The 27134-nt window shown below is 39.0% G+C and overlaps 1 protein-coding gene across 1 annotated transcript in view; it reads left to right on the forward strand.

The window, feature by feature from the left end:
* Positions 1 to 27134, forward strand: part of LYPD6B (LY6/PLAUR domain containing 6B) — a 99235-nt gene that overhangs the window by 32353 nt on the left and 39748 nt on the right. Inside the window, exon 2 of the mRNA XM_083350487.1 lies at positions 7206 to 7264. The gene's annotated coding sequence lies outside the window, so the exon portion shown is untranslated. The remainder of the gene's footprint in view (positions 1 to 7205; positions 7265 to 27134) is intronic.

A 27134-nucleotide genomic window follows, 5' to 3' on the forward strand; every position in this document is an offset into this window, starting at 1 on the left:
TGGATAGGGCATGATTCGTAATAAATTGTATTGCCTGCAACCACACAAACAATAAAAGATATGTTGGTATTCATTATTATTATAGGAAGAAAAATCAGGTCCAGTTCCAAACCGGGAGTAAGACACTGGGAATAAAATGGAGGCTAAGATGCTGGAAATAAAATGGAGGCAGGTTGCTTAGGAAAGAAGGTTTAATGATGAGCAGAATCAACAACAGCATGTAGTTCTGGGACAGCTGACAAAATGGAGTTGAGAGTAGGTGGGTTTTTATTTGAGATGCCTGTTCCTGTGCAAAGACATGTTCTTTAATATTCTAATGGCTATTGCCAGATTCCTATGGGGTCACGTAGGGATCATGGTTGGCTCTATAGGCAAATCCTAGGTATTTGTCTGAGCTAATCTTGTCAACCTTTGGCTTGCCTAATTGTGTTGCTCATTTGGAGCCTCTGTTTGCTCTTTGCTTATGAGAAGAGTGGCCTAATGTTTCTGAATGGATACATCCAGACTGGCCTCTTCATCTTTTGCTTGAAGCTGGGACTGCTTTCTGCCTTGTTAAGATTTTTCTCCATTTCTCCTTTAGGGGAAATATTCTATCCTGCCTCTTTTAATATTCTCCAAAACATTTCATTCTCTAAGGGTGCTCTCTCTCTCTCTCTCTCTCTCTCTCTCTCTCTCTCTCTCTCTCTCTCTCTCCCTCCCCTCCCCCTCTCCCTCTCCCTCCCTCTCCCTCTCCCTCTCCCTCTCTCTCTGTGTTTGTATGTGTACTGATTTACTACACTAGAACATAATTTCACTTCATTTCTTGATCTTCACCATTTCTTGATTGTGCTTTGCAAATCTGCTAGTTTTTTTTAAGAATATATTCAAGCCCTGTTGTGTTCTCTTTCTGCATAGCTTTCAGCAACTATAAATGAAACTTACAGTGATTATTTTAAGCATCCTTCTGTGCTTGTTTATAATACTAAGATTATTTTCTTTCCCTAGTTGAACTGTAAGTTTGGGGGTTTTGTATTTTGCCACAAATCAGGTAGTAAGTTGCGGTTTACACTGTATTACAGTTTCCATTATAGTCAAGTTTCAAAGAGGAGTACATATATCTTGCAGCAAAAAACAACACAAAACCCTGTAATTCCTTAATAACTAACACTCTGATCTTTCTCTAAGTGCTTTTGAGTGGATCTTTTGTATAATTTTAAAGGTTTAAGACCTATGACATCCTGATACTTCTGACAGCATTGTAATAATTTCATTTTCAACCAAATCATTTCTGATTTTTAAGGTTTCCCTAAAGATAGCTGTGTTATTTTGTTGGAGCCAAGTTGTAAAAAATCTTGAGATAGTTTAGAAACTTAATGTATTTATTATGGCCTATGTTTTCATGGACTGCAATCTGGTTTTTAATGATGACATTGTGCAGTATCAGATGCCATGGTGTTCCAGTTCTTTATTTATCTATTTGTAATTTTGTGAGTTTATATTTTTATATTTTATATTCTTTAATATTCATTTTGAGCCATCCACAAACTAGAGTTCAGTTTTTCTAAAATGCAGGCAATACAGCGCTTGGTTTCAGGAAGATACTGTACCTACTGGTAGCTTTTTCCACTTGTGGCTGTCATCCATTTATCTCTCTGTTTATTTAAATATATATTTATGAGATTTATAACTTGTTCTTTCCACTAGCAAAGGTTACTCGAGGAAATTCCTTGGCTATCCTGCAAGATGGCTATCTGAATTTCATGGTAATTAATCTTATTTCATATGCTATGAGCCTGAAGACAGCTTTGGTATTCTTTGGGAAATCATGAATTTCCCTTAGAGGAGTTTAAATATTCTTAAACCACATTTTTGTCCAAATTTCTTAAGGCAAGATTTCAGGAGACAGGATAAAAACAGATATGGTAGACAGCAACAATATAGGCAATAAAGTGAAGCAGTTGGTTCAGAAATAAAGAAATGTCCTATAAATCCAATAACAAAATGTTGTTTTTTTAAACTACCAGACTAAATTTGGAGTATATTGTTTTGAAAAATCATTTGATACATCCTCGGTGTAATACATGTCTGTTTTGCATATAAATATATTTTTGAGAAGAAATTGTTTCAGAAATTATGAAAAGTCTATAATAAAAATGGATAGTAATTTAATTATAGTTTTAATCTGATTTTAACTTTGTATGCTATGTATTTTAATTTTCCCTGTAAACCACCCTGAGTCCTACGGGAATAGAACGGTATATAAATTTAAATAATAAATAAATAAATAAATAGTATAGTTCAAATGCCATACTATTAAATTCTACTTTTTTCCTTCATACCAGGACTATGATTCTGTAATCGCTAAAAGGATGTCTCAGCAGCTGGAAGATTTAATCTTAATCTATCTCTCTTTCTTTGTCATTACCATCAAAACTCTTAAAGTAACAGTTATTTTTGCCTGGTGGAATGGAATGAAACCACACAGCCACCTCTTTTTCATTTAATAATTTCTTTATTTTTTAAATTATGAAATGGCAATTCATACAAGGTTCTTTTTTAATCATAGTAATTTTTAAGATTGTTATTTGCTGTTAAGACATACATTTTTTTGAAATTTGAGATTATTGCTGCCTTATTGATCTGTGGGCAGGCAGAATGGGAAGTCAGATAATTTTCAGTGCATCCCAGCCCAAATGTTCAGTGCTCTTCATTGTGAAATAAACATAACTTAAATAAAAACATCAGTAGATTGTTTGATTCCTGGTGACTGCATTCTTCCAGGCTTCTTTGCTGCATTATGGTAGAAGCTTTGCCATTGCCTTCTTCAAGTCTTGGGTGTGGAATTGGCTATGAATTGGGTATTTGGAATTGGGCAGGAATTGGGTATATTGGGTGTATCCAGTCTAGGGGTGACATGATAGCAGCGTTCCAATATTTGAGGGGCTGCCACAAAGAAGAGGGGGTCAAACTATTTTCCAAAGCACCAGAAGGCAAGACAAGAAACAATGGGTGGAAACTAATCAAGGAGAGAAGCAACCTAGAACTAAGGAGAAACTCCTAACAGTAAGAACAATTAACCAGTGGAATGGCTTGCCTTCAGAATTTGTGGGAGCTCCATTACTGGAGGCTTTAAGAAGAGACTGGACAGCCACTTATCTGAAATGGTATAAGGCAGGGGTAGGTAACCTTGGCTCTTTTATGACCCGTGGACTTCAACTCCCAGAACTCAGGAATTCTGGGAGTTGAAGTCTACGAGTCATAAAAGAGCTAAGGTTGCCTACCCCTGGTATAAGGTCACCTGCTTAAGTAGGGGGTTGGACGAAAAGACCTCCAAGATCCCTTCCAACTCTGTTCTTCTGTTCTTCTCTTAAGGACGTGTTGTCTCTCAACCTCTCATCTAGCTTTCAACCCTATTGGTTTCAAGGAGGTATCCCATCCAAATAATAACCAGAGCTATACTTGCTTAGCCTATATATAAATTTTCATGTAAGAAAAAAAAAAGTTGGCTGTGGAGACCAAAGTGTCTAGACTCTGCTATGTTGTGATGGTCTGGATCCCCAGGAGAGAGGGATGCCTTTCAGAGGAGTAAGAGACATCTCATTCAGATAGTTTGTGTGAGAGAAAGAGGATGAAGACAGCCCCTCCCTAATAGTTCCCAGAGTATATGCTTCATGTAGCATGTTTTTCTCTCATCCCTTTCATTGTGCAAATTACTACAGTTGTACTGTGACATGGTGGCTCAGTGGGTTAGGATGCTGAGCTTGTCGATCAGAAGGTCGGCAGTTTGGCGGGTCGAATCCCGAATGCCGCGTAACAGAGTGAGCGCCTGTTACTCATCCTAGCTTCTGCCAACCTAGCAGTTCGAAAGCACGTAAAAATGCAAGTAGAAAAATAGGGACCACTATGGTGGGAAGGTAGCAGTGTTCCATGCGCCTTTGGCATCTAGTCATGCTGGCCACATGAACACGGAGACGTCCTCGGACAATCGCTGACTCTTCAGCTTTGAAACGGAGATGAGCACTGGCCCCTAGAGTTGGAAACGACTAGCACGCATGTGCGGGGGAACCTCTACCTTTACCTTTACTGTGACACTGGGCAATTAGGAATTATATGACAGAAGATCTAATGGAAAATACTGTACTGAAGAGAACAAATTCATTGTGATAATCCTCATAGTTATACCTCTAAGGAAAGGAGGGAAAGTATGCATATTCTATATATTCCATGCCACATACATTAAAGTATATCATTACCTAACCTCTGTTTTCAAGATATCAATGGAACACTGCAGAACACTGCTTTGTACATTTTTTTCTGTATTACAAATGGTAATAAATTACTCCATTACTCTTCTACTCATACTGTTGACTTTATTGTGTGTTCCTTGAAGAAATGGTCCCAGAAGTGATTTATACAATGTAGAAGTATAATCTGTAGCAGCTGGAAGAAACAGGAAGTGAGATGAGAGCAACAGCATGGTTAGTTAGGGAGGCCCAAACATTGTGTAAAAGTCTAGATTAATAAAATACAATAATTTGATTTGTAACCTCGGCCCATGGAAACCTGCCTGTTGTAACAGAGACCCAAATGGGAAAAGCCTTTTAATAAAATGGAGAACTGATAGCTCTAGATATTTGACCTTTAGGACAAGGAGTCTCTATAGCCTGGGAACAATAGAACCAAGAGTTTAGACTATCTATGAACCTCCTTATATAGGGATTTTTTTTCCAGCTAGAAAAAAACAACACTCTTTGATAATGTTTATCCAGAGACACATAGCTTCCTGTGCCCTTACCCCTTTCTTCTAGTCTATCCTTTTCTTTTTCAAACAACAATGGATCTAAACCACAATGAAATTTAAAACAACTTTGATGACATAAATGAACATATCTTTACGTTAACCTCACAACATAAGAATTTTCAGAAAATGAAAGAATCTACCAATGGAAGGGATTGTAATTTGATGCAGATGGAGGAAAACACACAAGACGTGACTGAAGCACCAGAACTGGAAGAGATAGTCCATATCCCAGAATCACAAAACAAAGCCGAAGATAAGAAGAAAAGTCTGATAAAATAAATTACAGAGATACTAAAAAAATCTACGAATTGAGAGACAAAAAATAATAATAAAGGAAACCAAATCTTACCTGATTTGTCTCTCCCATTCTTAACAACATCCACAAGAAAATGGCAAGACTTTTTAACTAAGTGGAATAGATGGACTTCACCAAGCTGCTTGGTGAAAGAAAAAGACTAAAATCATATCCAAGGGATTAGAAGCAACTTTTAAAGATTAAGCATTTGTTTGAATATGGCTAAAATACAATATGGTCTGCTCAATCAGTTATTGAATGGAATAGAGTTAAAAGATATATATATATATATATATATATATATATATATATATATATATATATATATATATATATGTATATATATATGTATATATATATATAATGATATGAGAAATGTAACTGTCTTATCAGATACAATTTTTAAAGATTATTTGTTTGAATATGGTTAAAATATAACATGGATTACTTAATAAATATCAAATGGAATCAAATGAAAAAAATGGGGGATATAAATGAATTTTAGTTTGAGAGATGTGTTTTTCTTTCTTTCTTATTCTGAGTAGTATTGTATTTTTTATGATATGAGAAATGTAATTGTTGGGAGGATTATTGTGAGGGAAACAGCTTAGATATTCAACTTTGAATATAATTTTGAGAAAATCTTAACAGATAAAAATGATTTTGTGGGGAAGAGGTCTAAATGGGAATGTTGAAAACAGGACATATAATGCAGCCAAGAGGATTAACTAGAAAAGAAGTTCTATACTGATGCTATTGCTAATTAGATAAATGTTAGAAAAATGTTTATATTTAACCTCTTTGTTACTAAAATACTAAGAACTGTATTAATCTGCTGTTTACTAAGCACCAGGTTGATATATATATATATGTAGATCTAGAGTCTCGGGTTTCTTCCCGCGTTCCTTTCATCTTCAGAAAGTTGTGGCGACGTTTCGACGAAATCCCATCCGTCATCATCAGGCCGGAGTGTTCCTCCTTGTGCTTCCAGGAGCAATGCGTGGTCATATATATATATATATTCAAATTGCTAATAAAGAATTTGGGAGGCTAAGATGATCATTTCGAACTCTTTATGTTCTCATCAGTTAGTCATACCCTTTATCTGAGATTCGAACCTGGGCTGATTATATATCAGGCAGTGTTTTAACTTCCTGAGCCACGGGTTCTTTCTCTCTTTTATTAGCTGGAAGGCAAGGCAAATGTCCTGTGGATAAGCCCTGAGTCGGGCCAAGACAGGAATGAAAGAGTTAATTAGCAAGGTCCATTCAAAAAGCCTTGACAAATACTTAAACATACATACATACATACATACATACACACACACACACACACACACACACACACACACACACACACACACACATATATATATATATATATATATATATATATATATATAAAGGGTGGGAGGAAGTAGGGGATGAGAGGAGAAGTTGGATGGACATGGTTGTTCAATCAAAATGAACACGGCCCAGATGGACTATGCAATCCCTGTTCTGTATGTCAGGATCCCTCATTTTGCTATCATAACTATTCTGTGACCTCTGTTTTAAAATTATGCATCCAAGCTGGTGTTTGACTTGTTACAACGGGGTGGGGAGAGGTTGTGGCTCTGGGGAAGTTTATGTCTAGTCAAAAAAAGTTAAGAATGTAATTAACATATGTCAGTCCTCCTCTAAAGCCTGCTTAATTTTCCCTATGCGCCCTGCATTTGTGATGACCCAGCATCCTTCATGGTAAATCTTCCAGAGAAGCTTGTCTTGTCATGGTACCGTGATCACTAGCTTAGGCAATCTCCTGGATTTCCAAGAGAGGGTTTAACAGAAGTGGCTTTGGCAGGATACTCATTTCCTGCAGGGTGTTCATTTCCTATAACACAAAGGCTAACTATGTATTTGACATGCAAGGGCAGTTCCTTGAGGTGGTAGTTATAATGGCTTTTTAAACACTTGCATAGAGCAAATAAATCTTCTCTTTGCCCCAAGATGCATGTGCCACACCATTTACTAATGTGGTTTTCCTGCATTTTGATCTCAGCATGGAATACTTCAGACAGAAGTAAATCATTTGATTATGTTTCATGCGATTTCATGCTCATTTCCATGCTTTCTGTTTTCTTTCTTCCAGCCTACCCACCCGTAACAACCAGCACATTTATCTCCATAAACAGAATTTACTATATCCAGGTAAGACAGTAACTACGTGCTCTATAAACATGGACCACATTCTGCTGCATGCATTCCTTCCTTCTCTATTATCAAAAATATACTGCTCCAGGTCCTTGGGAGACAAACTACAAGAGTTTAATGAGCATTATTTCCTTGAATAAAAAAATTGCCACCTCTGCAGATTAAGATTATCTGCAGTCTGATATACGCATACAGTAATGAACTTTCAGATATAATATTGCTTTGAATTTTGTGGGTTTAACATTGCTGTGAATTTTTTGATGCTGTTCTTGGCCCAGAGTCACTTGATGGTGAGATGGGTGGCATGTAAATGTAATAAATAATATTGAGATGTGCTTAAAAATGGATGATTTGATTGAGATAAAATACATTCATAAGTAGATTTTTAAAGTATATCGGAATGGATTTATTTGTAAAACATTAAGTCAGGTAATATGGAAATGGGATTGTAGACTAAACAGTGAACACAAGGTAATATGATGAAGATTGGGGGAAAAAAATCTTAGGAAGCTATGCAGATTCATATTGCGTTGCATCATGACTGGAGTCAGGGGTGTTATTTGTTTCTAAGATTCATGGCTTGGAGCTTTCCTTCAGACATTTGAGGCAGAGTGTATAGTATTCCTCCCTCTAAGTGTATATTCCTATTGCAACCCCATGGGCTGAAAGATGCTGATTGGCCCAAAGTTGTTCAATGAGCCTTCAATGAGGAATTGAATCTGGGTTTCTCGTGTACTTATTAATCCACAGTACATTTGAAGTGATCAAATTACCAAAATAAGAAAATAATAATATAGTAGCCTTTCTAGGAATTCTTTTTCATTGTTATTATATTTTATTGATTGTTTATAATAACAATCCCTAGTGCTTAGCAAACAGTGTGCTGTCTGGGTTCATATATGTTAAGGAATTTATTGTGCAGAGGTCTCCTTGTGCTACCAAAGAGTTGCACAGACAAGGAAGGGTACTGAGAGCAGCAAGAGTCACACAGAAACCACAAGAGTACACTGCGTTGTAAAAGCAAAAAGTAGTTTACTTTAAGGTGGTGTAAAAACAAAAATACACAGTCAAAAATAAACAGTCCAAGCAGCAATCCAAAATACAAAGTCTTCTTACTGGTCCAGAGGTCAATACACAGTTCAGGTAACAGAGCAAAAACAGTAACAGTAGAGAGCAGAGAATTCAGAGAGAGAGAGAACCTATGTTCCTAGCTTCCTGTTATGGCCATGAGAACACTTACACACCCATTGGCCAATTAACTTCTTAAAGTCATAACATTATGTTTAATATATTTTCAACCCAACGTTGTAGGCTAACACCATATGCCTAACATATTTAAAAACAATCAATAATAATTAATTTCTATAATTAATATGTTAGTCAATGATATATTTCCTTGCTCTTCTCTTCTTCCAGCAGTATTCTCCTTTTGTCTGCATTAAACAATATTTTTAATATTGTTAATTAATATTTTTGATACATACAAGGTTGAGTATAAACATTTTTCTAGTATTTGTACAACTAACAATAACTTCAACATATATTTTTAAAATCAACTTATATTTCAATTGTATTTATAAAAGTGATCTTATTAAGTCATTGTGTGTCCTGTTTTCAAGATTTTTATTTAAGCTTAATTTCTCCACTGAATTCAAACCACTCTTATCAGCCATAATTTTCTCAAAACTAATTACCTTTAAATATCCAAACTTTTCATTCATATACACTATCCCAATATTTTTACATTTCAGGTATTTTGAAAAGTATTATACTACTTATATATCTTATCCCTCTTACTATAGGGCCCCTTTATATCTAAACTTTATTCTTTTAACTGTATTCAAACAAGTATTTAATCATGTAGTACTCCATCTGGTAAGTTGAATCAAGTCTTTTAAATCTGACTCTAACCAGGTCACTTTCCAATTCAGTATGTTCAGCTTGCCAGGGTGTTTTTCCTGTATTTTTGTAGATATTGTTGGGGATAGAAAAGACAAATTAAGTAGGATGCTCATTTTTTGTCTCCCATACTTTAATGATTTTCCTGATAGCTCTTTAATCCATTTTGTTAGATCTTCTTTCTTGTCCTCAGGTTTGTTTTGAAGTCCTGGAAGATAAAACATCTTTCTTATTTCCTTTGTTGTAGTAAAGTGATTTTCTTTTGTTTGTGTTAAGTTGTAGTTCTCTTCATTTGTAGCTTCCATATTTAAATCATTTTCCTCTAGTTTGTGTTCTATTATCTGATTTGTTTGTTTATTCTTTATTGTCATTTTTGAGTATTTTGTCAGTTTAAATTGGAGATAAGCTCACTTATGTCATCAAAGTTGTTTTTGATCTCCTCATGATTTGAAACAATTGTCATTTGAATCTGTTGCAGCATTGCATAGATTTTCTCCTGAAATGTGTTTGCTTTGTCTTGATTCATTGCTCCTGCAGATGTCTGATATTCCAGGCTGAGGTCTTCAGGAGGGAGTATGTGGTTTCATGTTACTTTTAGATAGATGTACAACATCCATTTTGTCTCCCCCCCTCCAGATAATTTTTCACTGGTACCATAGTCTCCTTGATTAGCCTTGTCAAAACAGCCACTTAAAATCCAAACAACCAAATCTTATGTAGTTCTTATCTTTATATATACTTTTTATAATCTAATACATTTCCAATTATCAAAGCACCACTGAAAGCAGTATTTTGTAACAGTTCTTCTATTCAGGGGTCTTACTATTATCAGCCAGCCAAGATTTCAGTTCGGAATGTTTAACAACCTGAAAGCTTTCCAGTAGCTTCCCCCTTAGAAGATTAGCAAAAAGTCAAGGTTTTTCTTTTTCCGCAAACAGTTCTTGGGCTTGAAAATCACAGTTCAGTGTATTTATAATCCCAGAAGGTCAACAGTTTCCAAACAAATATAGTTCTTACTCTGTAGTAGATAGCTCAGTATATTTTCTTTCCTTTGTTTCCAGCTGTTTTCTGTTTATTTAGAAGTCACTGAAGTTCAAAGGAACAAGTTGGTCTCTATTTCTGGGCATCTTACCAATTTCAAGTCAATGCAGCTATAGTTTTATACTCTAATTCTCCTCTAGATGTCAGTATCTATTTATTTTCCAACTTTTAAAGCAGAAAAATATTTTCTTATAATTTCATCAATACTGTTTCAGATGTGAAATTTTAACAGTTTTCATGGTTTTCAAATTTATCCAGTCTGTAGTATTATTAACCTCATTTCATTATATTTCTGTTCCCTATAAAAATTTAATTTGTCTCTTCCATCTATGGGAGGGTGGGGATGTAGTCCTCACTTTTGGAGGATTTTTTGGTTCTTGGGGATCTTTTCCAGGGAATCAAATGCAAAATAGAAGAGAGGAGATTGAATTTCTCACACAGTTCCAAGCACACTGTTCACCATTGTTCTGGTTAATGCCTTTGGACTTTGGCTATCGGTAGCTTGGGCTGGTCACCAGGTGTGGCCAGCCTTTTTCCTGTCGGGTTTTGGAGCGCTTCCCCTGGATCGAGCAGATTGACCGCCATTGTTCCGCAATCATCAGGGTGCCCCTCATTCGTCGCCTCTCCAGGGCAATGTTGGACCTATTTTAGGGTCCACAGGCAGGGCGAAATCAGCTGTAAGGTATGGAACTCCACGATCCCATGGATGCATCACTACAACACAAGATTGGAAGTCTGCCTTTCTAGGAATTCTTATCCACTGAACACCTGACATTTTCCTCCTCTCTAGCTCTGGTCACTTTCCTTACAAAGCCATTTCAGCTGAGCTGCTGGGTCACAATGTTCTGCTCATGTTTAGTAGCCTTGTGGTTGATCCAATGATGGTCCACTCAGTCAATGAACTCTCCTCAACCTTTCATGACCTCAGCATAACAAGAACTAGAAAACAAAATCACACTGAAAACAACAATCCCCAACAACACCTTTCACTAAACCATATTCAAGGCTGGTGTATTATATACAATATTCCCTAGGTATCAAGCTTCATTTCTCCAAGATCATAGTACTGAGGGTGTTCTTTAGGTGCCTACTTAAACATTGAAAATGAAAAAGAAATCTCAAGAGAACTCCTGCATCTCAAAAGAGAAGGAATGAGAAGGAACGAAGAATACATGGAGGAGAATTCCAGGGCATTCTGAGATTTAAGAAGGCTGCCTATTTGTCATAGATGCAGGCAGATCTTTCAGCCTCATCAATGGTTATTGTGCCTCTTCCAACCTCACCCAGGTCCTTTGTGTGCAGTTAATACATTGACAAAAGATTAACAAAAACTAAAAATGAAAGATAAACCATAGCATTATCCCTAGGGTTTGGGCTATCTGCCATCAAAAAGTCTAGGAGCAATAACTTGATTTTAGTTAAACAGATCTGAGTTGGGTGCTTGTTGTCTTTGTAACAGTCTAATTACTGAAATATTGGCTAACAATATAACATTGCAATGTTCATGGTGATTTGAAGGTCATCCAAATTAAGAGTTATAAGAACATTTTCATATTCTAGTCTAGTATGATATGATAATGAATAGAGTTGACAATATACATGAAATATGTAATATGATATTACAATATTGTAACATGACAGTCATTTTTGTAATCAAGGTGAAAAATCTTTAAGCTATCATCCAGTATGGTTTATAGGAATTAGCAGTTGGGTAACTAGGAAGGCGAAACTTGTGAGAGCACAGTGATTCTTCTAATATTGGGGAATATATGTTTGTATCAATCAGCATTAAAGAACATGATAAAAAACTGAGGAGGCAGATTGATATGATGTGGAGAAAATGGAGGTAAATCTAGGGAGAAAGAAATTATAGTGGCAGCCACTTCCTGTGGCAACGCGGCGCCGAAGACAGCCGCCTCCGGGCTGTCCGCTCCGCAGCTGTGTTTATCCATCGTAAACAGCGCCGATCAGCTGTTTAGATGGATTTGAAGCCCCCTCCTCGGGAGAAGAGGAGGGGGTGAGGCCCCAGGTAGGGGTTGAGCTCTCCGGGGCCGCCTGAACTGAGAGTTTGGGCGGCTGAAGGATTGAGCCCCCCCGAAGCCTGGGTTGCTCCAAGCTGCGCAGCGTCTCTGCTCCGGGATTTTTGGAGCAGAGCCAGGCGTTAGCAACCACCCCTGCCAGAAGGAAATACTTTGGAGTATCAAGATGCAGGCAGAGCGGTACAGGAGGCTATGGTGATGTGGACTTTTATTTTTACTCTCTAGCTCAACGGATTTTATAGCCCTAAAGTGAAAGTGCGCAACAAGTGAAAGTGGGGAAAGATGGCGGCCAAGACTTCTAAAGCTCCTCGGAGTGCGGGGTTTTCCCCGGTGCAGCAGACCTCGATGCAAGCTTTGCTTCCTTCTGCATCTCCTCCGGCATTGACGCTTAAGGATTTACAAGATGCTCTTAAAAAGCATTCACAATTAATGTCTGATATGATGGATGAAAAGTTGAAAAAGCTGGAGGAGAAACTGGAGAAGAAGATGGATGAGAAGTTTAGAGCAATGAGGGTAGACATCTTTTCTATAATTGAAAGTGTAGCTGAATGTGTGCAAGAGCTGGAGAAAAAAGTGGAGGATCTTAGTCAAAAGAACTCTATATTAGAAGTAAAGGTATTAGAGAATGAAAATATAAAGGACAAAATGGACGGAGAACTGAGCCTTGTTCAGTATCATCAGATGCAGTATGCTATTAGAATTAGGGGCTTAAAAGAGAATCCTAAAGAAGATTTAAAGCAGCTGATCTCTGAGGCTTTGGAAGTGGTATTGGGCCAGCCAGCATCTGAAATTGAGGGAAGTATGGATAAAATTTTTCGTGTAAATTCATGGATTGCAAGACAGAGGAAGCTACCCAGAGATGTGGTGGTCTATTTTACAAAGAGAGTAATTAGAGATGAAGTCATTCAAGCTGCTTATGATACTAAGTTGGTAGTTGCTGAGCAAGAAGTTCTGGTTTTAAAAGAGATTCCTCCAAAGATTTTAAGAAGGAAAGATTTTGCATTTCTTACACAAGAACTTAAGAAATGTGATATTAAGTTTAGATGGGAGATTCCAGATGGACTGATGGTGATGCACGAAGGTAAAAGACATCGTCTGGTTACTGTGGCCCAGGCACGTGATTTTTACAGCAATGTTTTAAAAGCGACCCCCCTATTACTTTTGGAAGCTGCAAAGGGATTTGGTGAGGGAAAGACTCAAGATGTTGCAGATAGACAGACAGAGGAGAATGGTGTCGGAGGGGATCAAGTTACAGTCTCATCAGCTGCAGCTGGAGAGCAGAGGATGTCGCGTGCCTCCCTAAGACGAGCGAGACGGAAGCAAGAGCAAGACCAGCAGAAAGTCATGGAACCTTCAAAGTGTACTTATAGTGAAGTTGTGGAAGGGGCGCGGTCCAAAGAAGTCGTAGGGGTCATGTCAGAGGTGCTCCAAAAATTTTGGGGCGTCAAGATTGGTGACTAAATTTCTAATTTAGAATGTCAGTGGGTTAAATTCATCATAGAGGAGAAAGAAAGTTTTTTAATATTTAAAATAAAAATTCATCATAGAGGAGAAAGAAAGTTTTTTAATATTTAAAATAAAAATTCATCATAGAGGAGAAAGAAAGTTTTTCAGGTTGCAAGAAACGTATATTAGGGTAATGGATTAAAAGTATTTATTGAATTTAAGATTGGGTATGCAAGCATTTAACTAACAACAAGTTGACTTTTTTTTTAAATTATTACACATAAAGGGTACCTAATTGGATTATTAAAAAATTTTTTTAATTTCTTTATTTTTTATATATATTTTCTTTTTTTATATATCTTTTTTGAGTCATGCTAGATTGTATTTCTTTTTTACTTGAACTTAAGGATGATTTGGAATTAGGAATAAGGATTGGGACTAAGGAATTTTATTTAGCATTTGAGTAAAGCTCTTTTTCTGTTTTCTTCTTCTTTTTTGTTTTATATATCTGTAATATTAATATTGTTTGTAATCATTTTATATGAGCTAGAGGGTGATAGATTTAATAGTTTATTGTAGATAGCATATGGATGCTTATGTTTGTTTTTCGCTTTTATACCCTGTATTTAGCTCTGGGAAGTCGGGGGGGGAGGAGGGGGGAATGGGGGAGAGGGATAGGGAGGGTTAGATAGGGGTGGGGGAAGGGGGGACTGATAAAGTTAAAATGTACTGTAAAACTTTTTAAATAAAAAAAAAAATTATAGTGGCAGGAAGTGGCATTTGGTGCTATTGGAAAGAAGAATGGCAGCAGGTGGACAGATAGTCTTCCACCTACAACATATTGTACCTGCCCCCCCCCCCAACATACTTACAATCAATTTCTGGAGTTCCAAGAGTCACCCCTGGTGATCATGTGACCAGATTTAAGGTGCTCAGCAACCAGCCCGCATTTATGACCATTATGATCACTTGACTTTGATTTACGACTTTTTGCTGAAAATACTTCTGGTTTTCTGCAAAAATGCCCCATAGCAAACAGTGGATTTGCTTAATGACTGCAGAGTTCACTTAATGACTTCCATAAGAAAAGGTTGTAAAATCGAGTCCATATGTGAGTGACCCTCCTTTATGACTATGATCATAATGGGCAGCCTCCATTACTACTGTAAGTCGAGGATTTCCTGTATCTGTTGGGTTATGGCTTCTGGCTTTGTCCATTATGGTAATTAAAATGGTCAAGGAATAGCCCTGATTCCTATTCTTCAGACATATTCCTTTAAGCAGACTTAAGGTCAGTACACACTTCATACTCCTTTTCATAAAATCTAAAATATTGAAATTCTGAAATACTGAAATGTCTTAAATCTCAGTTGGCTCATAGCTATGGAAATACATTTTTGTTTTACTGGCAATAAAAGGGAAGGCATCTTAGTACATCAGCAGAAACACTGCAACACCTTTACACACATGGGTAGAGAAGCTTGATGCCTCTAGACACTTCAACCTGCATGCATGAAGTATGTGCTGCTACTTGTGTTGCTGTGGTGTGCATTTCTTCATAATCTTGCTTTTAAAATAGGAGCTAGCTACATACCTCTCCAATTTTACTTCCCTGGTGAGGAAGATTGGTCTGAGCGATCCTACTTTGTCATGAGAGCTATGGTTGATGGCGAATTTGATCCATTTTTTTTATCCTAGTCCAACAGGATAACTATGTGACTGTATTACATAGAACTCTAAAATGCTTTTTGAATGCCCAGGACCATTTGAAAACAAAGTGCTGATCACTAATTATGCACCAGGAAACCTACCTAGTAACCAGCAACTTACTTCCCAGCCTTTGTAAGGAAAAGGAAAAAATAAATGAAATGAACTCTACTCCCTCCCCCTTTTTTGTGCCTTCAAGTCACTTTTGGACTCCTGGTGATTAGTGTCTGAAGTTTTCTTGGAAAAGTGTTTCGGAAGTGGTTCGCCATCATCTCCTTCCTAGGACTGGAAGAAAATGACTGGCCCCAGATCACCCTACTGATGACGTGCCTAAGATGGGACTACTATAGAACTCTTTTGACTAGAATTAGTTTATAGCCTGGTGCTTCTAACCACTGTCCCAAACTGGCTCTCCCATTTTTGTTGTGATTCAGGGTCAGCCTGTGGGTTCAGCACTTGGGTTGGACGACTCAGAGGAGGAGGGGGGTGTTGAAGACCTTGCTGAGGGGGTTGAAGATCTTGCTGATGAGAGCCCTCAGTCAGGCCCTTCCCACTTGGTCACCACGGAGACCCAGCTGTGTGAGCCTGACAGTGTGGATGAAGATGACCCACAGCTGGCCCTGTTCAAGGACGCCCGACGCAGGAGGCAGTCAATTAGGAGTAAACAGAGGAAGGCAATGGGGCTCCTCGGAAGGAGGCAGAGAGAAGCCACGCCCTGAACTCTATATAAGGGGAATGTGTGGGAGGGCTGGTTTGCTGAAGGCAACCGCTTGGATAGTTCATGTTTCTTAAAGCTCCTGTTTCTTGGTTTGTCTTGTTCCGTTTGTTTTTGTGGTAATAAATTTGGCAGGCGTAATTCCAGCCTCTTGCCTTCTTGTAAAAGGGGTTGTCCCTGCCTTTTCTGCAGGGCCGGTAGCAGGCTGGTACAGAACAATTTCCACTACCCACCAGTAATTCAACTGGGGCAGGACTGGAGTGACCATGTCTAGTGAGAAAAGAGCATAGGAGACTATGTGGAATGTCATGGTTTGGGCAACAGCCCTAAAAAGGGAGGGGAAAGAAAGAGAACAATGAGAACAGAAGTAATTTACAAGGTTCACAAAATATTTAATGTTGAAACTATTTTCCCTAACCGAATTAGAAGAGATACATTGTTTTCATTTTTATGTCAGTTTTTATTTGCACCCTTTCTTTTTAACACAAGCAGCAATCTCATGCATACTTCCAAATTCTGATATAATTTCTTAGGCAGTTACAGAAAACTCACCATTTGCCATAATTCATTTCCAACATACAATTTATTATTGTGTGCACAGCTAGATTCTCCTAAAAAAACCCCACACATCTGTTCCTGTGAGTCCAGTATTTATCACTCTGTCCAGATTCAGAAAGGTTACTTTTCTGTTTTATTTAAATTCTGCATATCCCCAGCCCACCTCCTTGCAGAGTATTTTATAATGAAACACAAATGCTTCATATTTTAGTTTGGATCTAGCATTCCTCTTCCAGTTGCAACAGATCAAAGTTACACCATGCAGATCCTTGCACTGTTTTTCTCCTCCACCTGTGAAAGCTACTCTTGCATGCTTTTTTCAAAGAAACATGAATACTGTTTTTGTTGCTACCTTTTATAGCTTGATTTCTGTAACTGAAACCTAGTCTCTATTCTAACTCCAGCTAAAGTGCCATTGTTGAGAGAGGCTTCTAGTTACCAAATACCCCCTGTGAGCTTCATGCCTGCAGATTTCTGTACCTCCCATTGAAAGTTACCAAAAATCCTTATGTTAATGGGTAGCAGGAGAGGCAGAGTGCATGGACCGTACAGTAAATGAAGTAGCAGAAAGTTCCATGAATCCAGAAGAAGAGAAAATGGATGAGTAACTAGCAGCCGACTGAGTCATAGTGCAAGCTCAGGAACCAGCAAGGTATAGGACTAATGTGGGAATAAGGTACAGGAACACAAGATTTGTAATGGATCCATAATATCTTTGATACGGAATCAAATGAATATATTTTATTATTTCTTGGGCTAGCTTTAAAAAGCCACACCTAAGGGAATCATTTGGCAGCTTTGCAATATAATGGCACCCTCCTATCTTGTGATTCTTTTCAGATATGCTTGAATTAGGATGGAGCATGTTATTTTTCAAGCCTATCTATAGAAAAATACTACTTGGTAAGACAGAAAAATGTGGGTTAGACAGCATCACCACCAGATGAATTCACAGCTGGTGACCGCCTGTACTCAGCGTGTGGTCCTCAATGGAACTGCATCTACATGGAGGGAAGTGTCTAGTGGGGTGCCCCAGGGCTCTATTCTTCAACATCTTCATCAATGGTTTGGATGAGGGGATAGATGGGGAACTTATCAAATTTGCAGATGACACCAAGCTGGCAGGAATACCCAACACTCCAGAAGATAGCCTTAAGATTCAGGAGGATGTTGACAGACACAAACATTGGGAGCTATCTAACAGAATGAAATTCAATAGTGAAAAAAGTAAGGCTCTACATTTAGGCAAGAAAAACCAAATGCACAGGAACAGAACTGGTGATACCTTGCTCAGTGTTAGTAACTGTGAGAGGGATCTTGGAGTCCTAATGGACAATCACTTAGATATGAGCCAGCAGTGTGCTGTAGCTGCCAAAAAAATCAACACAGTGCTAGGCTACATTAAGAGAGGGATAGAATCAAGATCACGTGAAGTGTTAATACCACTTTATAATGCCTTGGTAAGGCCACACTTGGAATACTGCATTCAGTTTTTGTCACCACCATGTAGAAAAGATGTTGAGACTCTAGAAAGAGTACAGAGAACAGCAACAAAAATGATTAGGGGACTGGAGGCTGTTGGTTGCTGGAATTGGGTATGTCTAATTTAATGAAGAGAAGGATGAGGGGGAACATGATAGCAGTGTTCCAGTATCTCAGGGGTTGCCACAAAGAAGAGGGAGTCAGGCTATTCGCCAAAGCACCTGAAGCAATGGATGTAAAATAACCAAAGAGAGAAGCAACCTAGAACTAGGAGAAATTCCATGACAGTTAGAAACAATTAATCGGTGGAACAATCTGCCTCCAGAAGTTGTGAATGCTCCAACACTGGAAGTTTTTAAGAAGAGACTGAACAACCATTTGTCTGAAATGGTATAGGGTTGGACTAGATGAACTCCAAGGTCCCTTCCATCATCATCATCATTATCGTTGTTGTTAAAAATAAAAGTAAAAATAGGTTCATTAATCTTAAACATCCACAAAATGGTCCACTAATTAGTAAAATAATCCAATTTTTCCAAAACATCCAATTATTTAGATATATTCTTTTTGCTTTACTTCCATTTGGTTAAGGTGTACTTTTGAGGGCAGGGTAATTTTCACTTTTGGGAGTCTAATCTTTGTATTAATAAAATCATGGTAAAGATTTTATTAAGAGTTCAATTGTATTAGGCATCTCTTCTCCTGGAATGGATACTAATGTTAGGCCTCTAGTAATCAAAAACTGTTTGAAAAAGATTCTCCAAAAGACATTTTAGCATTTAAATTGTGCTATTGAATATTCACTGTTGTTATTAATCTAATAGCCTAATACCTGTTGACACTATGAAATAATTTTCTATTTCCTACATATATAATCTTATGATACCATTTTCATCAAATAAGGAATTATCTTTAAGTTTTCTTTTAACATGGTACTATACTACCTTTTCCTGGCAAATAGATGGGGAAGAAATGGAGGTAGTGACAGATTTTATTTTCCTGGGCTCCAAGATCACTGCAGATGGGGACTGTAGCCAAGAAATTAAAAGACGCTTGCTCCTGGGGAGGAAAGCCATGGCAAATCTAGACAGCACACTAAAAAGCAGAGACTTCACCCTGTCAACAAAACTGCGTATAGTCAAGGCTATGGTCTTCCCAGTTGCAATGTATGGCAGTGAAAGCTGGACCATAAGAAAGGCTGAGCGCCAAAGAATTGAGGCCTTTGAACTATGGTGCTGGAGAAGACTCCTGCGAGTTCCTTGGACTGCAAGGCGATCAAACTGGTCAGTCCTAGAGGAGATCAACCCTGACTGCTCTTTAGAAGGCCAGATCCTGAAGCTAAAACTCAAATACTTTGGCCACCTAATGAGAAGGAAGGACTCACTGGAGAAGAGCCTAATGCTGGGAAAGATTGAGGGCAATAGAAGAAGGGGACGACAGAGAATGAGGTGGCTGGATGGAATCACTGAAGCAGTAGGCGTGAGCCTAGATGGACTCCAGAAGATGGTAGAGGACAGGAAGGCCTGGAGGAACATTGTCCATAGGGTCGCGATGGGTCGGACACGACTTCGCAACTAACAACAACAACAAATACTACCTTTCTCATTCCCTTAAAAAATTAATCCCTCTCTCAGATTTTATATTAATTTAATTTCTTAGATCAAGCATTTCATTTCTTCTTCACATACGACTCGATCTTCCCAAGGTGTGAATTTCCCAGATATAAGTAGAGATATAAGTTCTCTAAAAGAAATATGGTATTTGCATGTCTTCACACTGAAGGAGAAATCCCTCTTAGTGCCTCCCTTTTAATATCACTACAGTAATGGTGTCAGAATGTATACAGTACTAATTAAAGCACTGAAGTCTTGCAGTTGATAGCAGATAGTGAAAAGTACATGCCATTTCCACCAAAAATGTTGCTTACAGAATACAGAATTCTTTTAACCTATACCTTGTAAGCTTTCCATTCTTTAAAAGGTTTGTTTTCTCTCCCTTCCTCAGCAAACATTCCAACATGCAGTGCCTCTCCATCATTACGTTACCATCAATGTGCTTTCTGTGAAAATGGCCTTCTTGCCAGCCACTTGCCCTAACGTGCTTCCAAATTCTTTCTCACACCTTTTTGGAACCACATTCACTATTGAAGGAGTAATTAATCATAATTGAAATGGAATGTTCAAAGCTTCAGAAAATATTCTGAACACAAACCGTAGGAGTATTAGAGTTTTAAAGCTTTCGTCTATAGAAGCAAGCTAAGCTTGATTAACATTCTGCGTTTCATTCCTTCTAACAACAAATCACAGCTAGTTTCCAAAGATGCTGAGTTGAGTCAAATGAGTCTCTTTCACCTTTTATGCACAGAGTTTTTTCATTGGATCAGATCTTAAATGTACAGATAATCCTCAACTTATAACAGTTCCTTTAGTGATTGTTCACAGTTATAGCAGCACTGAAAAAAGAGACTTATGACCATTTTTCACACTTATGACTGTTGCAGCATCCCTGTGGTCACATGATCAAAATTCAGGCACTTGTCAACTGACTCATTTATCAGGGTTGCAGTGTCCTGGGTTTATATGATCATCTTCTGGGACCTTCTGACATGGAAAGGCAATGGGGAAGCCAGATTCCCTTAACAACCATGTTATTAACTTAAGAACTGCAGTGATTCACTTAACAACTGTGGCAGGAAAAGTCATAAAATGGGTCAAAATTCACTTAACAAGAATAGTTGGCAACAGAAATTTTGGGCTCAGTTATAGTTGTACATTGAGGATTTACCATTTCTTTCTCTCCTTTTGGTTAGAGAACAAGCGCACAGCACTAAGTCAGTTTTTATGCATGCTGAATTCTGTTAACAATGAAATAGTTATTTTTCAATAAAAAAACCCCAATGAAATAGTTATTATTATCTAAAGACGTCTGCTCCAAATAAAGTTGTTTTTGTTAAATGAGAAGTCTTTGCAGATACCTAGGATTCCTGCTGTCATAATTCAGATATTTGTGTGCCAATCAATTATAAGTAAAAGTCTAGCTGTTGAAATGGACTTAATGTTTCCTTATTCATTTTATGACATATAACAGTAGATCATAGAATACATGACTAGAATGCTGTGGAGTATTATAAATAATTGGAACACAGATGTAAGCTTAATATATAGCTGTATTTGCATATGCATACATAAACATATGCTGGGTTCTTCTTCCAAGTGGATAATCTTGCATTTTAAAATGAAATGGCAAAACTGTGCTTGCTGTTTTCCCCAGGAAAAGATCAATTAACATGTCAATTATTTTTGGATTTACTTCTGTTGCAGATTTTTGTCTTGATGCCACTGATTAGCCAAAAACAATACCAACACATGCATGCACAAATTAAAACAGCCTCACATTTCAATATGATTATAAAAAAGGCTATACATTTAAATTAAAAGCAAATGTGTAACATAAAAGCTAATCCAATTTCATTGAACTTTGGGAGATGAACAGGCTGTGCCTGAGGGTGGGATCAAAGGCTCCATCAGTTTGGAGTCACCATGCTCCCACAAGAGATCTAAATCCAGCCTCCCTGTGAATTCCATTGACTCTTATCTAGCGCCAATTTGCCTTGACTATTAGTAGACCGGATTCTTATGGATATTCAGCATGTAATGTATCGTGGTACTTTTGAACTCTATCCTGGCTCCTGATTTCTTTTACCTGACATTAATCACATGTTTGACCCTGCCCTCTGGCTCAGCCTGGTAATCTACATCAACAGACAAAGCATAAAAGCCCTTTTCAATATGCATATGATATGCTCGTTGTAGTATACTTCATTATTTTCCCTCTGCTGCTGAAGAATCAGCCTAAATAAGTGGGATTTCCAACAGAATGCTACAGTATTAATATTTTTTGTCACGCCTTTCTGCATCAGGTTTAACTTAATGCCCTCCTGGAGGCATTCTGGCTGAGAGAGCATGCTCAGCCTGATTACGTTGCTTTTGATATTTGGATTTATATTTTTCTGGTGAATGGGGCTCCTTTTTGCCTAGAAACCTTTTTGAGGAAGTTTACGGATACCTGATGCATTTCTTGGGTAAAGTGAGAAAAGGCAATTTATAAACGTTTAAATCAAACCATTAAGATGTAGCATATCTGCAGGTCTGTGGCTGTCCAGTGATTCTGTTCTAGTTGATAACTTGCAATGGTGAATTTGGCCTGTTAAGCATCAACTTTATTTTGATAGGGTGGGTGTACCTAAGATTCTACAAAGACTTCACATTTAGTGTGTTATTCTTCTAGATTAGGAATCAGTAATGATGTCAGCAATGAGGCAGATGAAACAAAAAATAAAGGAGAATGTTTGTAGCTCATGGTTGAAATGAAGGGTCCTTGCTGCTCTCTGAGCTTGGTTGTTTTCCTGTAGATGTTTCATTACCCAAACTAGGTAACATCATCAGTGCTAGACTAACCAAGCTCAGAGAGCACCAAGGACCCCTCAAAACAAAACAAAACAAAACAAAACAAAAAATGTGGGATTAGTGTCTGCAACTTCTCCAGCTTGAGGTTTATAGGACTGCAGGTTTTGCCTTCCCCTTTCATTCCTTTATTTGCTGTAAAAAGAAGACCAGGGAGGGTAGAAGAAGAAGGGATGGTTGTTGTTGTGGTGGTAGCACAGTCCTGTGTAAGTGTGGCAACCTCATGCTACAATTGAGATGAAAGAGGACTAATTGAGTGCCACACACATTAGAAAACTAGATATAATTTAAATGTAAATGAGTGTTTATTCAATCTTACTGTTTGTCGTTACAACTATGTCAACATATAATAGTGTATTAAGTGTCCTTTGGGGAGACCAGCACAGCTGCAACCCTCCGAAATGACTATAATTTGATAAAATTAAGCCAATCCCATCTTAATTAACTCTATATTAGGCACATAACAATGTTTTCCACTCAGTTGAGCAAGTTCTAAGCTCCCCCTTCTCCTTTGCTAGTGTTGGAAATAACTTAAAAATGATGAGAGAAAAGCACAGTAGCCACAGTGGCTTTGGATGGCTGTGAGTTGGCAAAGAAAAAGATTTTCTAAAGAAAGAGAAGCATTGATCCGTTATCATTTCTATTGGGGCCTATGAAAGCTAGCATGCAGGTGTCTCATTTTCTGTCAAGTGTACACAAAGCTGTAGTTGGAATTTTAAGCCAGCAATTGGCCCGGTTAGGCTTTCAGAGGCAGCCAAAGAAAGTGCCATCTCATTAAGGTTGACCTGATTTTTACCCCTACTTGTAATCATGTTAGAGGAATGTTTAGAGATGCTATGCAAACATATCCCCCAGGTCTTGTCACGAAAGTGCCAAGTTAGGTGTAACAGCATGTACCCATTGGCGGTTTGTCCCCCCCCCCACTCTGCAACTTCAGCCTTCAGCATGAACCAATCAACATAGCATTTGCAGCCCATTATTTCTCTCACAGTAGGCATGGCATAGGGCCAAGAGCCCTTGTTCATTAGTTTGAGGAGACTTTTCTATCTTTCGCAGCTGCTTTCACACTGCAGGGAACCAACTAGGCAACACACCACCAAGAACTGACCAGTAAGTAGTATAAAAGTATTGAATGTCTATGTGTGTAAGAAAGAGTGAGTTAGCATGCAGAGGACATTCATGGTGCCAGAGGGTGAGAATAACTCTAACCCCTGACTGCTGCTGAAAGATTAAATAGGCAGCCTGAGATCAGGAGAAATTCTGATGTAGGTGAACAGATGTTGAATCTTTGAAGTGGATGTACCTCTGCGCAGTGGTGGGATTCAAATATGTGAACAACCGGTTCTCTGTGTGGATGCCACTTCCCGAAGTCCGTTCTGGGCCTGGGCAATAAAACAATTAGCTACCAGTTCTACCGAACTGGTGCGAACCGGCTGAGTCCCACCACTGCCTCTGTGCCAGGCAGAATCAGGATATTAGTAAAAATGCAGTTGCTGGATTCTGTATTGCCTCTACAGATAAGTCCTAGACTAACAAAAGTTCATTTAGTGACCATCTGAAGTTACAATGGCACTGGAAAAAGTGACTTATGACCGTTTTTCACACTTAGGACCATTGCAGTATGTGTACGGTTACGTGATCAAAATTTAGACACTTGGCAACTGACTCATATTTATGACGGTTGCAGTGTACTGGGGAGCTTTTGCAACCTTCTGACAAGCAAAGTCAACAGGGAAGCCAAATTCCCTTAATAGCTGTGTTACTAGCTTAGCAACGGCAGTGATTCACTTAACAACTGTGGCAAGATAGCACGTAAAATGAGGTAAAAATTCATTTAACAATTGTCTCGCTTAGCGACAGAAATTTTGCGCTCAGTTGTGGTCGTAAGTCAAGGACAACCTGTAATGTCTCGCGGAGCTTAATTCTAGAGCAGCGTTTAATTTTTATGCGTTAGTTTTGTGCTTGTGATACACTCATTCTTTCTCCAGCGTGTTCTTATAAAATTAAGCTGTTCTTCACAGAAGAAGCCTGTATATCTCTTGGGATTTGGGGAAGGGCATTTAGGCAACAGATGTAGCCATTTGCATCAGCATGTCTTTTTAGAAATAAAGCAAAGGAATGTGTGTATACACAAACACAAGCTACTCTCCTTGGGTGCCTTTAATGGGTTGCATTAAAGGTACCATTAGCAAACACTGAATGAATTACTTTGGTGCCAACTTGGAAAAGTTCCTAGGAGATATGGAAAGAATAATTGTGCTGGAGTGGTATCACTTGGAGAAACGAAGAGGTGGGTCTGTTGACAGCATAATGAGGAATTGATTCCTGGTTATATAAAGGGACCATTGCTGCACAGCGGTTTCCTAGCTGCTGAGGAATTTTGTTGAGATAGCAAAGCTCTCAAAACCTGTGTTCAGCATTTTTTTAAAGCAAAGAACTTTGCTTAAAGTGGACTAGCTGCCAATAGGCACACTTTTGTCAATAAAGATATGACTAAAGTACACATACCGTCTGTTGAGTTTTCTGTTATCTCTCAAATGCCTTGTGAACTTTTTAATACTCCTTGTTAAGCAAACGTTTAGGCCAGCTTCAGAGAAGCATAGATTCTCCAGCTCTTCGGAAAGGCACACGATTGAAATTAACACGATGCAAAGAACATGTGAAAAATTAAGGCAAGCTTCTGTTTAATTATGTCTTCTCTGGTCACTTTTGGGGAAGAATAGAAGGAATGTTTGCATTTACGGTATGTCTATGTGGGTTCTGATTCAAAGACATTCTAGGCCAGGGGTGTCAAACTCAATTTTATTGAGGGCCGCATCAGGGTTGTGGTTGACCTTGGGGGACTGGGGTGGGCCTAGTGGGGGTGGGGGTGGCCACCTCAACATTGCTCTTGTTGGGGGGCACCTGTGGTGGGTGGGGCTGGGGGATCCATTGTCTCCAGCTGAGGAAGGCGAGACCAGGGCAAGCACTATACCCTTGTCCACCAGAGGAGCCTTGCTGTCCCTCTCAGGCCATACAAAGGACCCCCAGTGATGCAGGCTGCCCAGAGCCCTGGGCACTGGAGGGCAAGCACCCAGTCCAGCCTTTCCCAAGGGGGCGCCCAGCTGCACTTACCTCCTCAAGGCTGCTGCTGATTGGCTCGCTCTCCTTGGTCAAGTTGCTCATGGTGTGTGCAGGAGGGCAAAATGTGTGGGTCAGAGGGAGGCCTACTCCCTCTCCCTGCGAGACCTGGCTTTGTAACTAAAGCATCCTCAGCGATAGGATGGGAGACCACCAGGAGAAGTCAGGAGGAGGGGACAAGGGGATGGTGAAAGGACAGCAGGGCTGCTCGTGGCTGAGGCAGAACTTCCCTCAGATCCTTCCTCCCTCTTATAATCTTCCTTCCTTCCTTCCTTCCTTCCTTCCTTCCTTCCTTCCTTCCTTCCTTCCTTCCTTCCTTCCTCCCTCCCTCCCTTCCTTCCTTCCTTCCTTCCTTCCCCCTTTTCTTCATTCTCCTTTCCCTCTTCATTCTCCTTTCCTTCTTCTTCCTTCCCCTCTTTCCTTCTTTTTGTTTGTCTTTCCTCTTTCCCTTTCTCCTTTCCTGTCCCTTCTTGGATGCTCACATGCAAAAGGGGAAACATTTGTCGATGCCTCCTTGCTCTGTGATCAAATGCCACTTTTGCTAGTAGTTTCACGGCCACTTAAAAGACTGAGACCAAACCAGGCTCAGTTTATCCCGTGCTTGCATTTAGTGGGGGTGTCCACAGACAACAGTACAGCAAAACTGTCAAAATGGTGGCTGTGATAGTTGATCAGAGCTCCTCTGTTTTTAATGTGCAACAGCTTTAGCATTTAGGAACAGAGGTAAGCTAATTGCTTTTCTATTAATACATAATCCTTAAAAGAGCTCTCCTGAAGGGATGCTGCCATGGTCTAATTCAAACTGGAAATATAGCAAAGGAAAATATTTCTCCCCCACTTTGTCCTGTTTTTCCCACTGGAAACGGCTGTTTGCAACACACAAGGAGGGGATACTTTCCTAAGAGCTCACAATTCAAGAATACCAATCTTAACTTGGATTGCCAATAAAGTCCTGCCTGTGACAAAAGAGAACACAAAATTGCTTTCACCTTCAAGCCCAAGTCTCAATGGATCCAGGATCCCAAGCAGAACTGCTTGAACTGGGGCATCTCCAACCAAGGTGCCTTTCCTTCCTTCCTTCCTTCCTTCCTTCCTTCCTTCCTTCCTTCCTTCCTTCCTTCCTTCCTTCCTTCCTCCCTCCCTCCCTCCCTCCCTCCCTCCCTCCCTCCCTCCCTCCCTTCTCCTTCTCATCTCTTTCCTTCCTCCATGCTCAGAAAGGGGTGATGGGAGCGATTGCCAGTGCTCCTGGTTTCCATGCTGCCGCTGGCTGTCGCTATCCCACGCAGGCAGGCAGGGCCGGTCCCAGTGAAAGGGAAGCCTTGTAGCTGTGAGGCTAGGTCAGCAAGGGGGGCATAGAGGTGCTGGGAGGACGGGGGTGGTGCTGATCTACAACCTGG

This window comes from Vipera ursinii (genome assembly GCF_947247035.1).
Source record: "Vipera ursinii genome assembly, chromosome: 1".
Lineage (NCBI taxonomy): Eukaryota > Metazoa > Chordata > Lepidosauria > Squamata > Viperidae > Vipera > Vipera ursinii.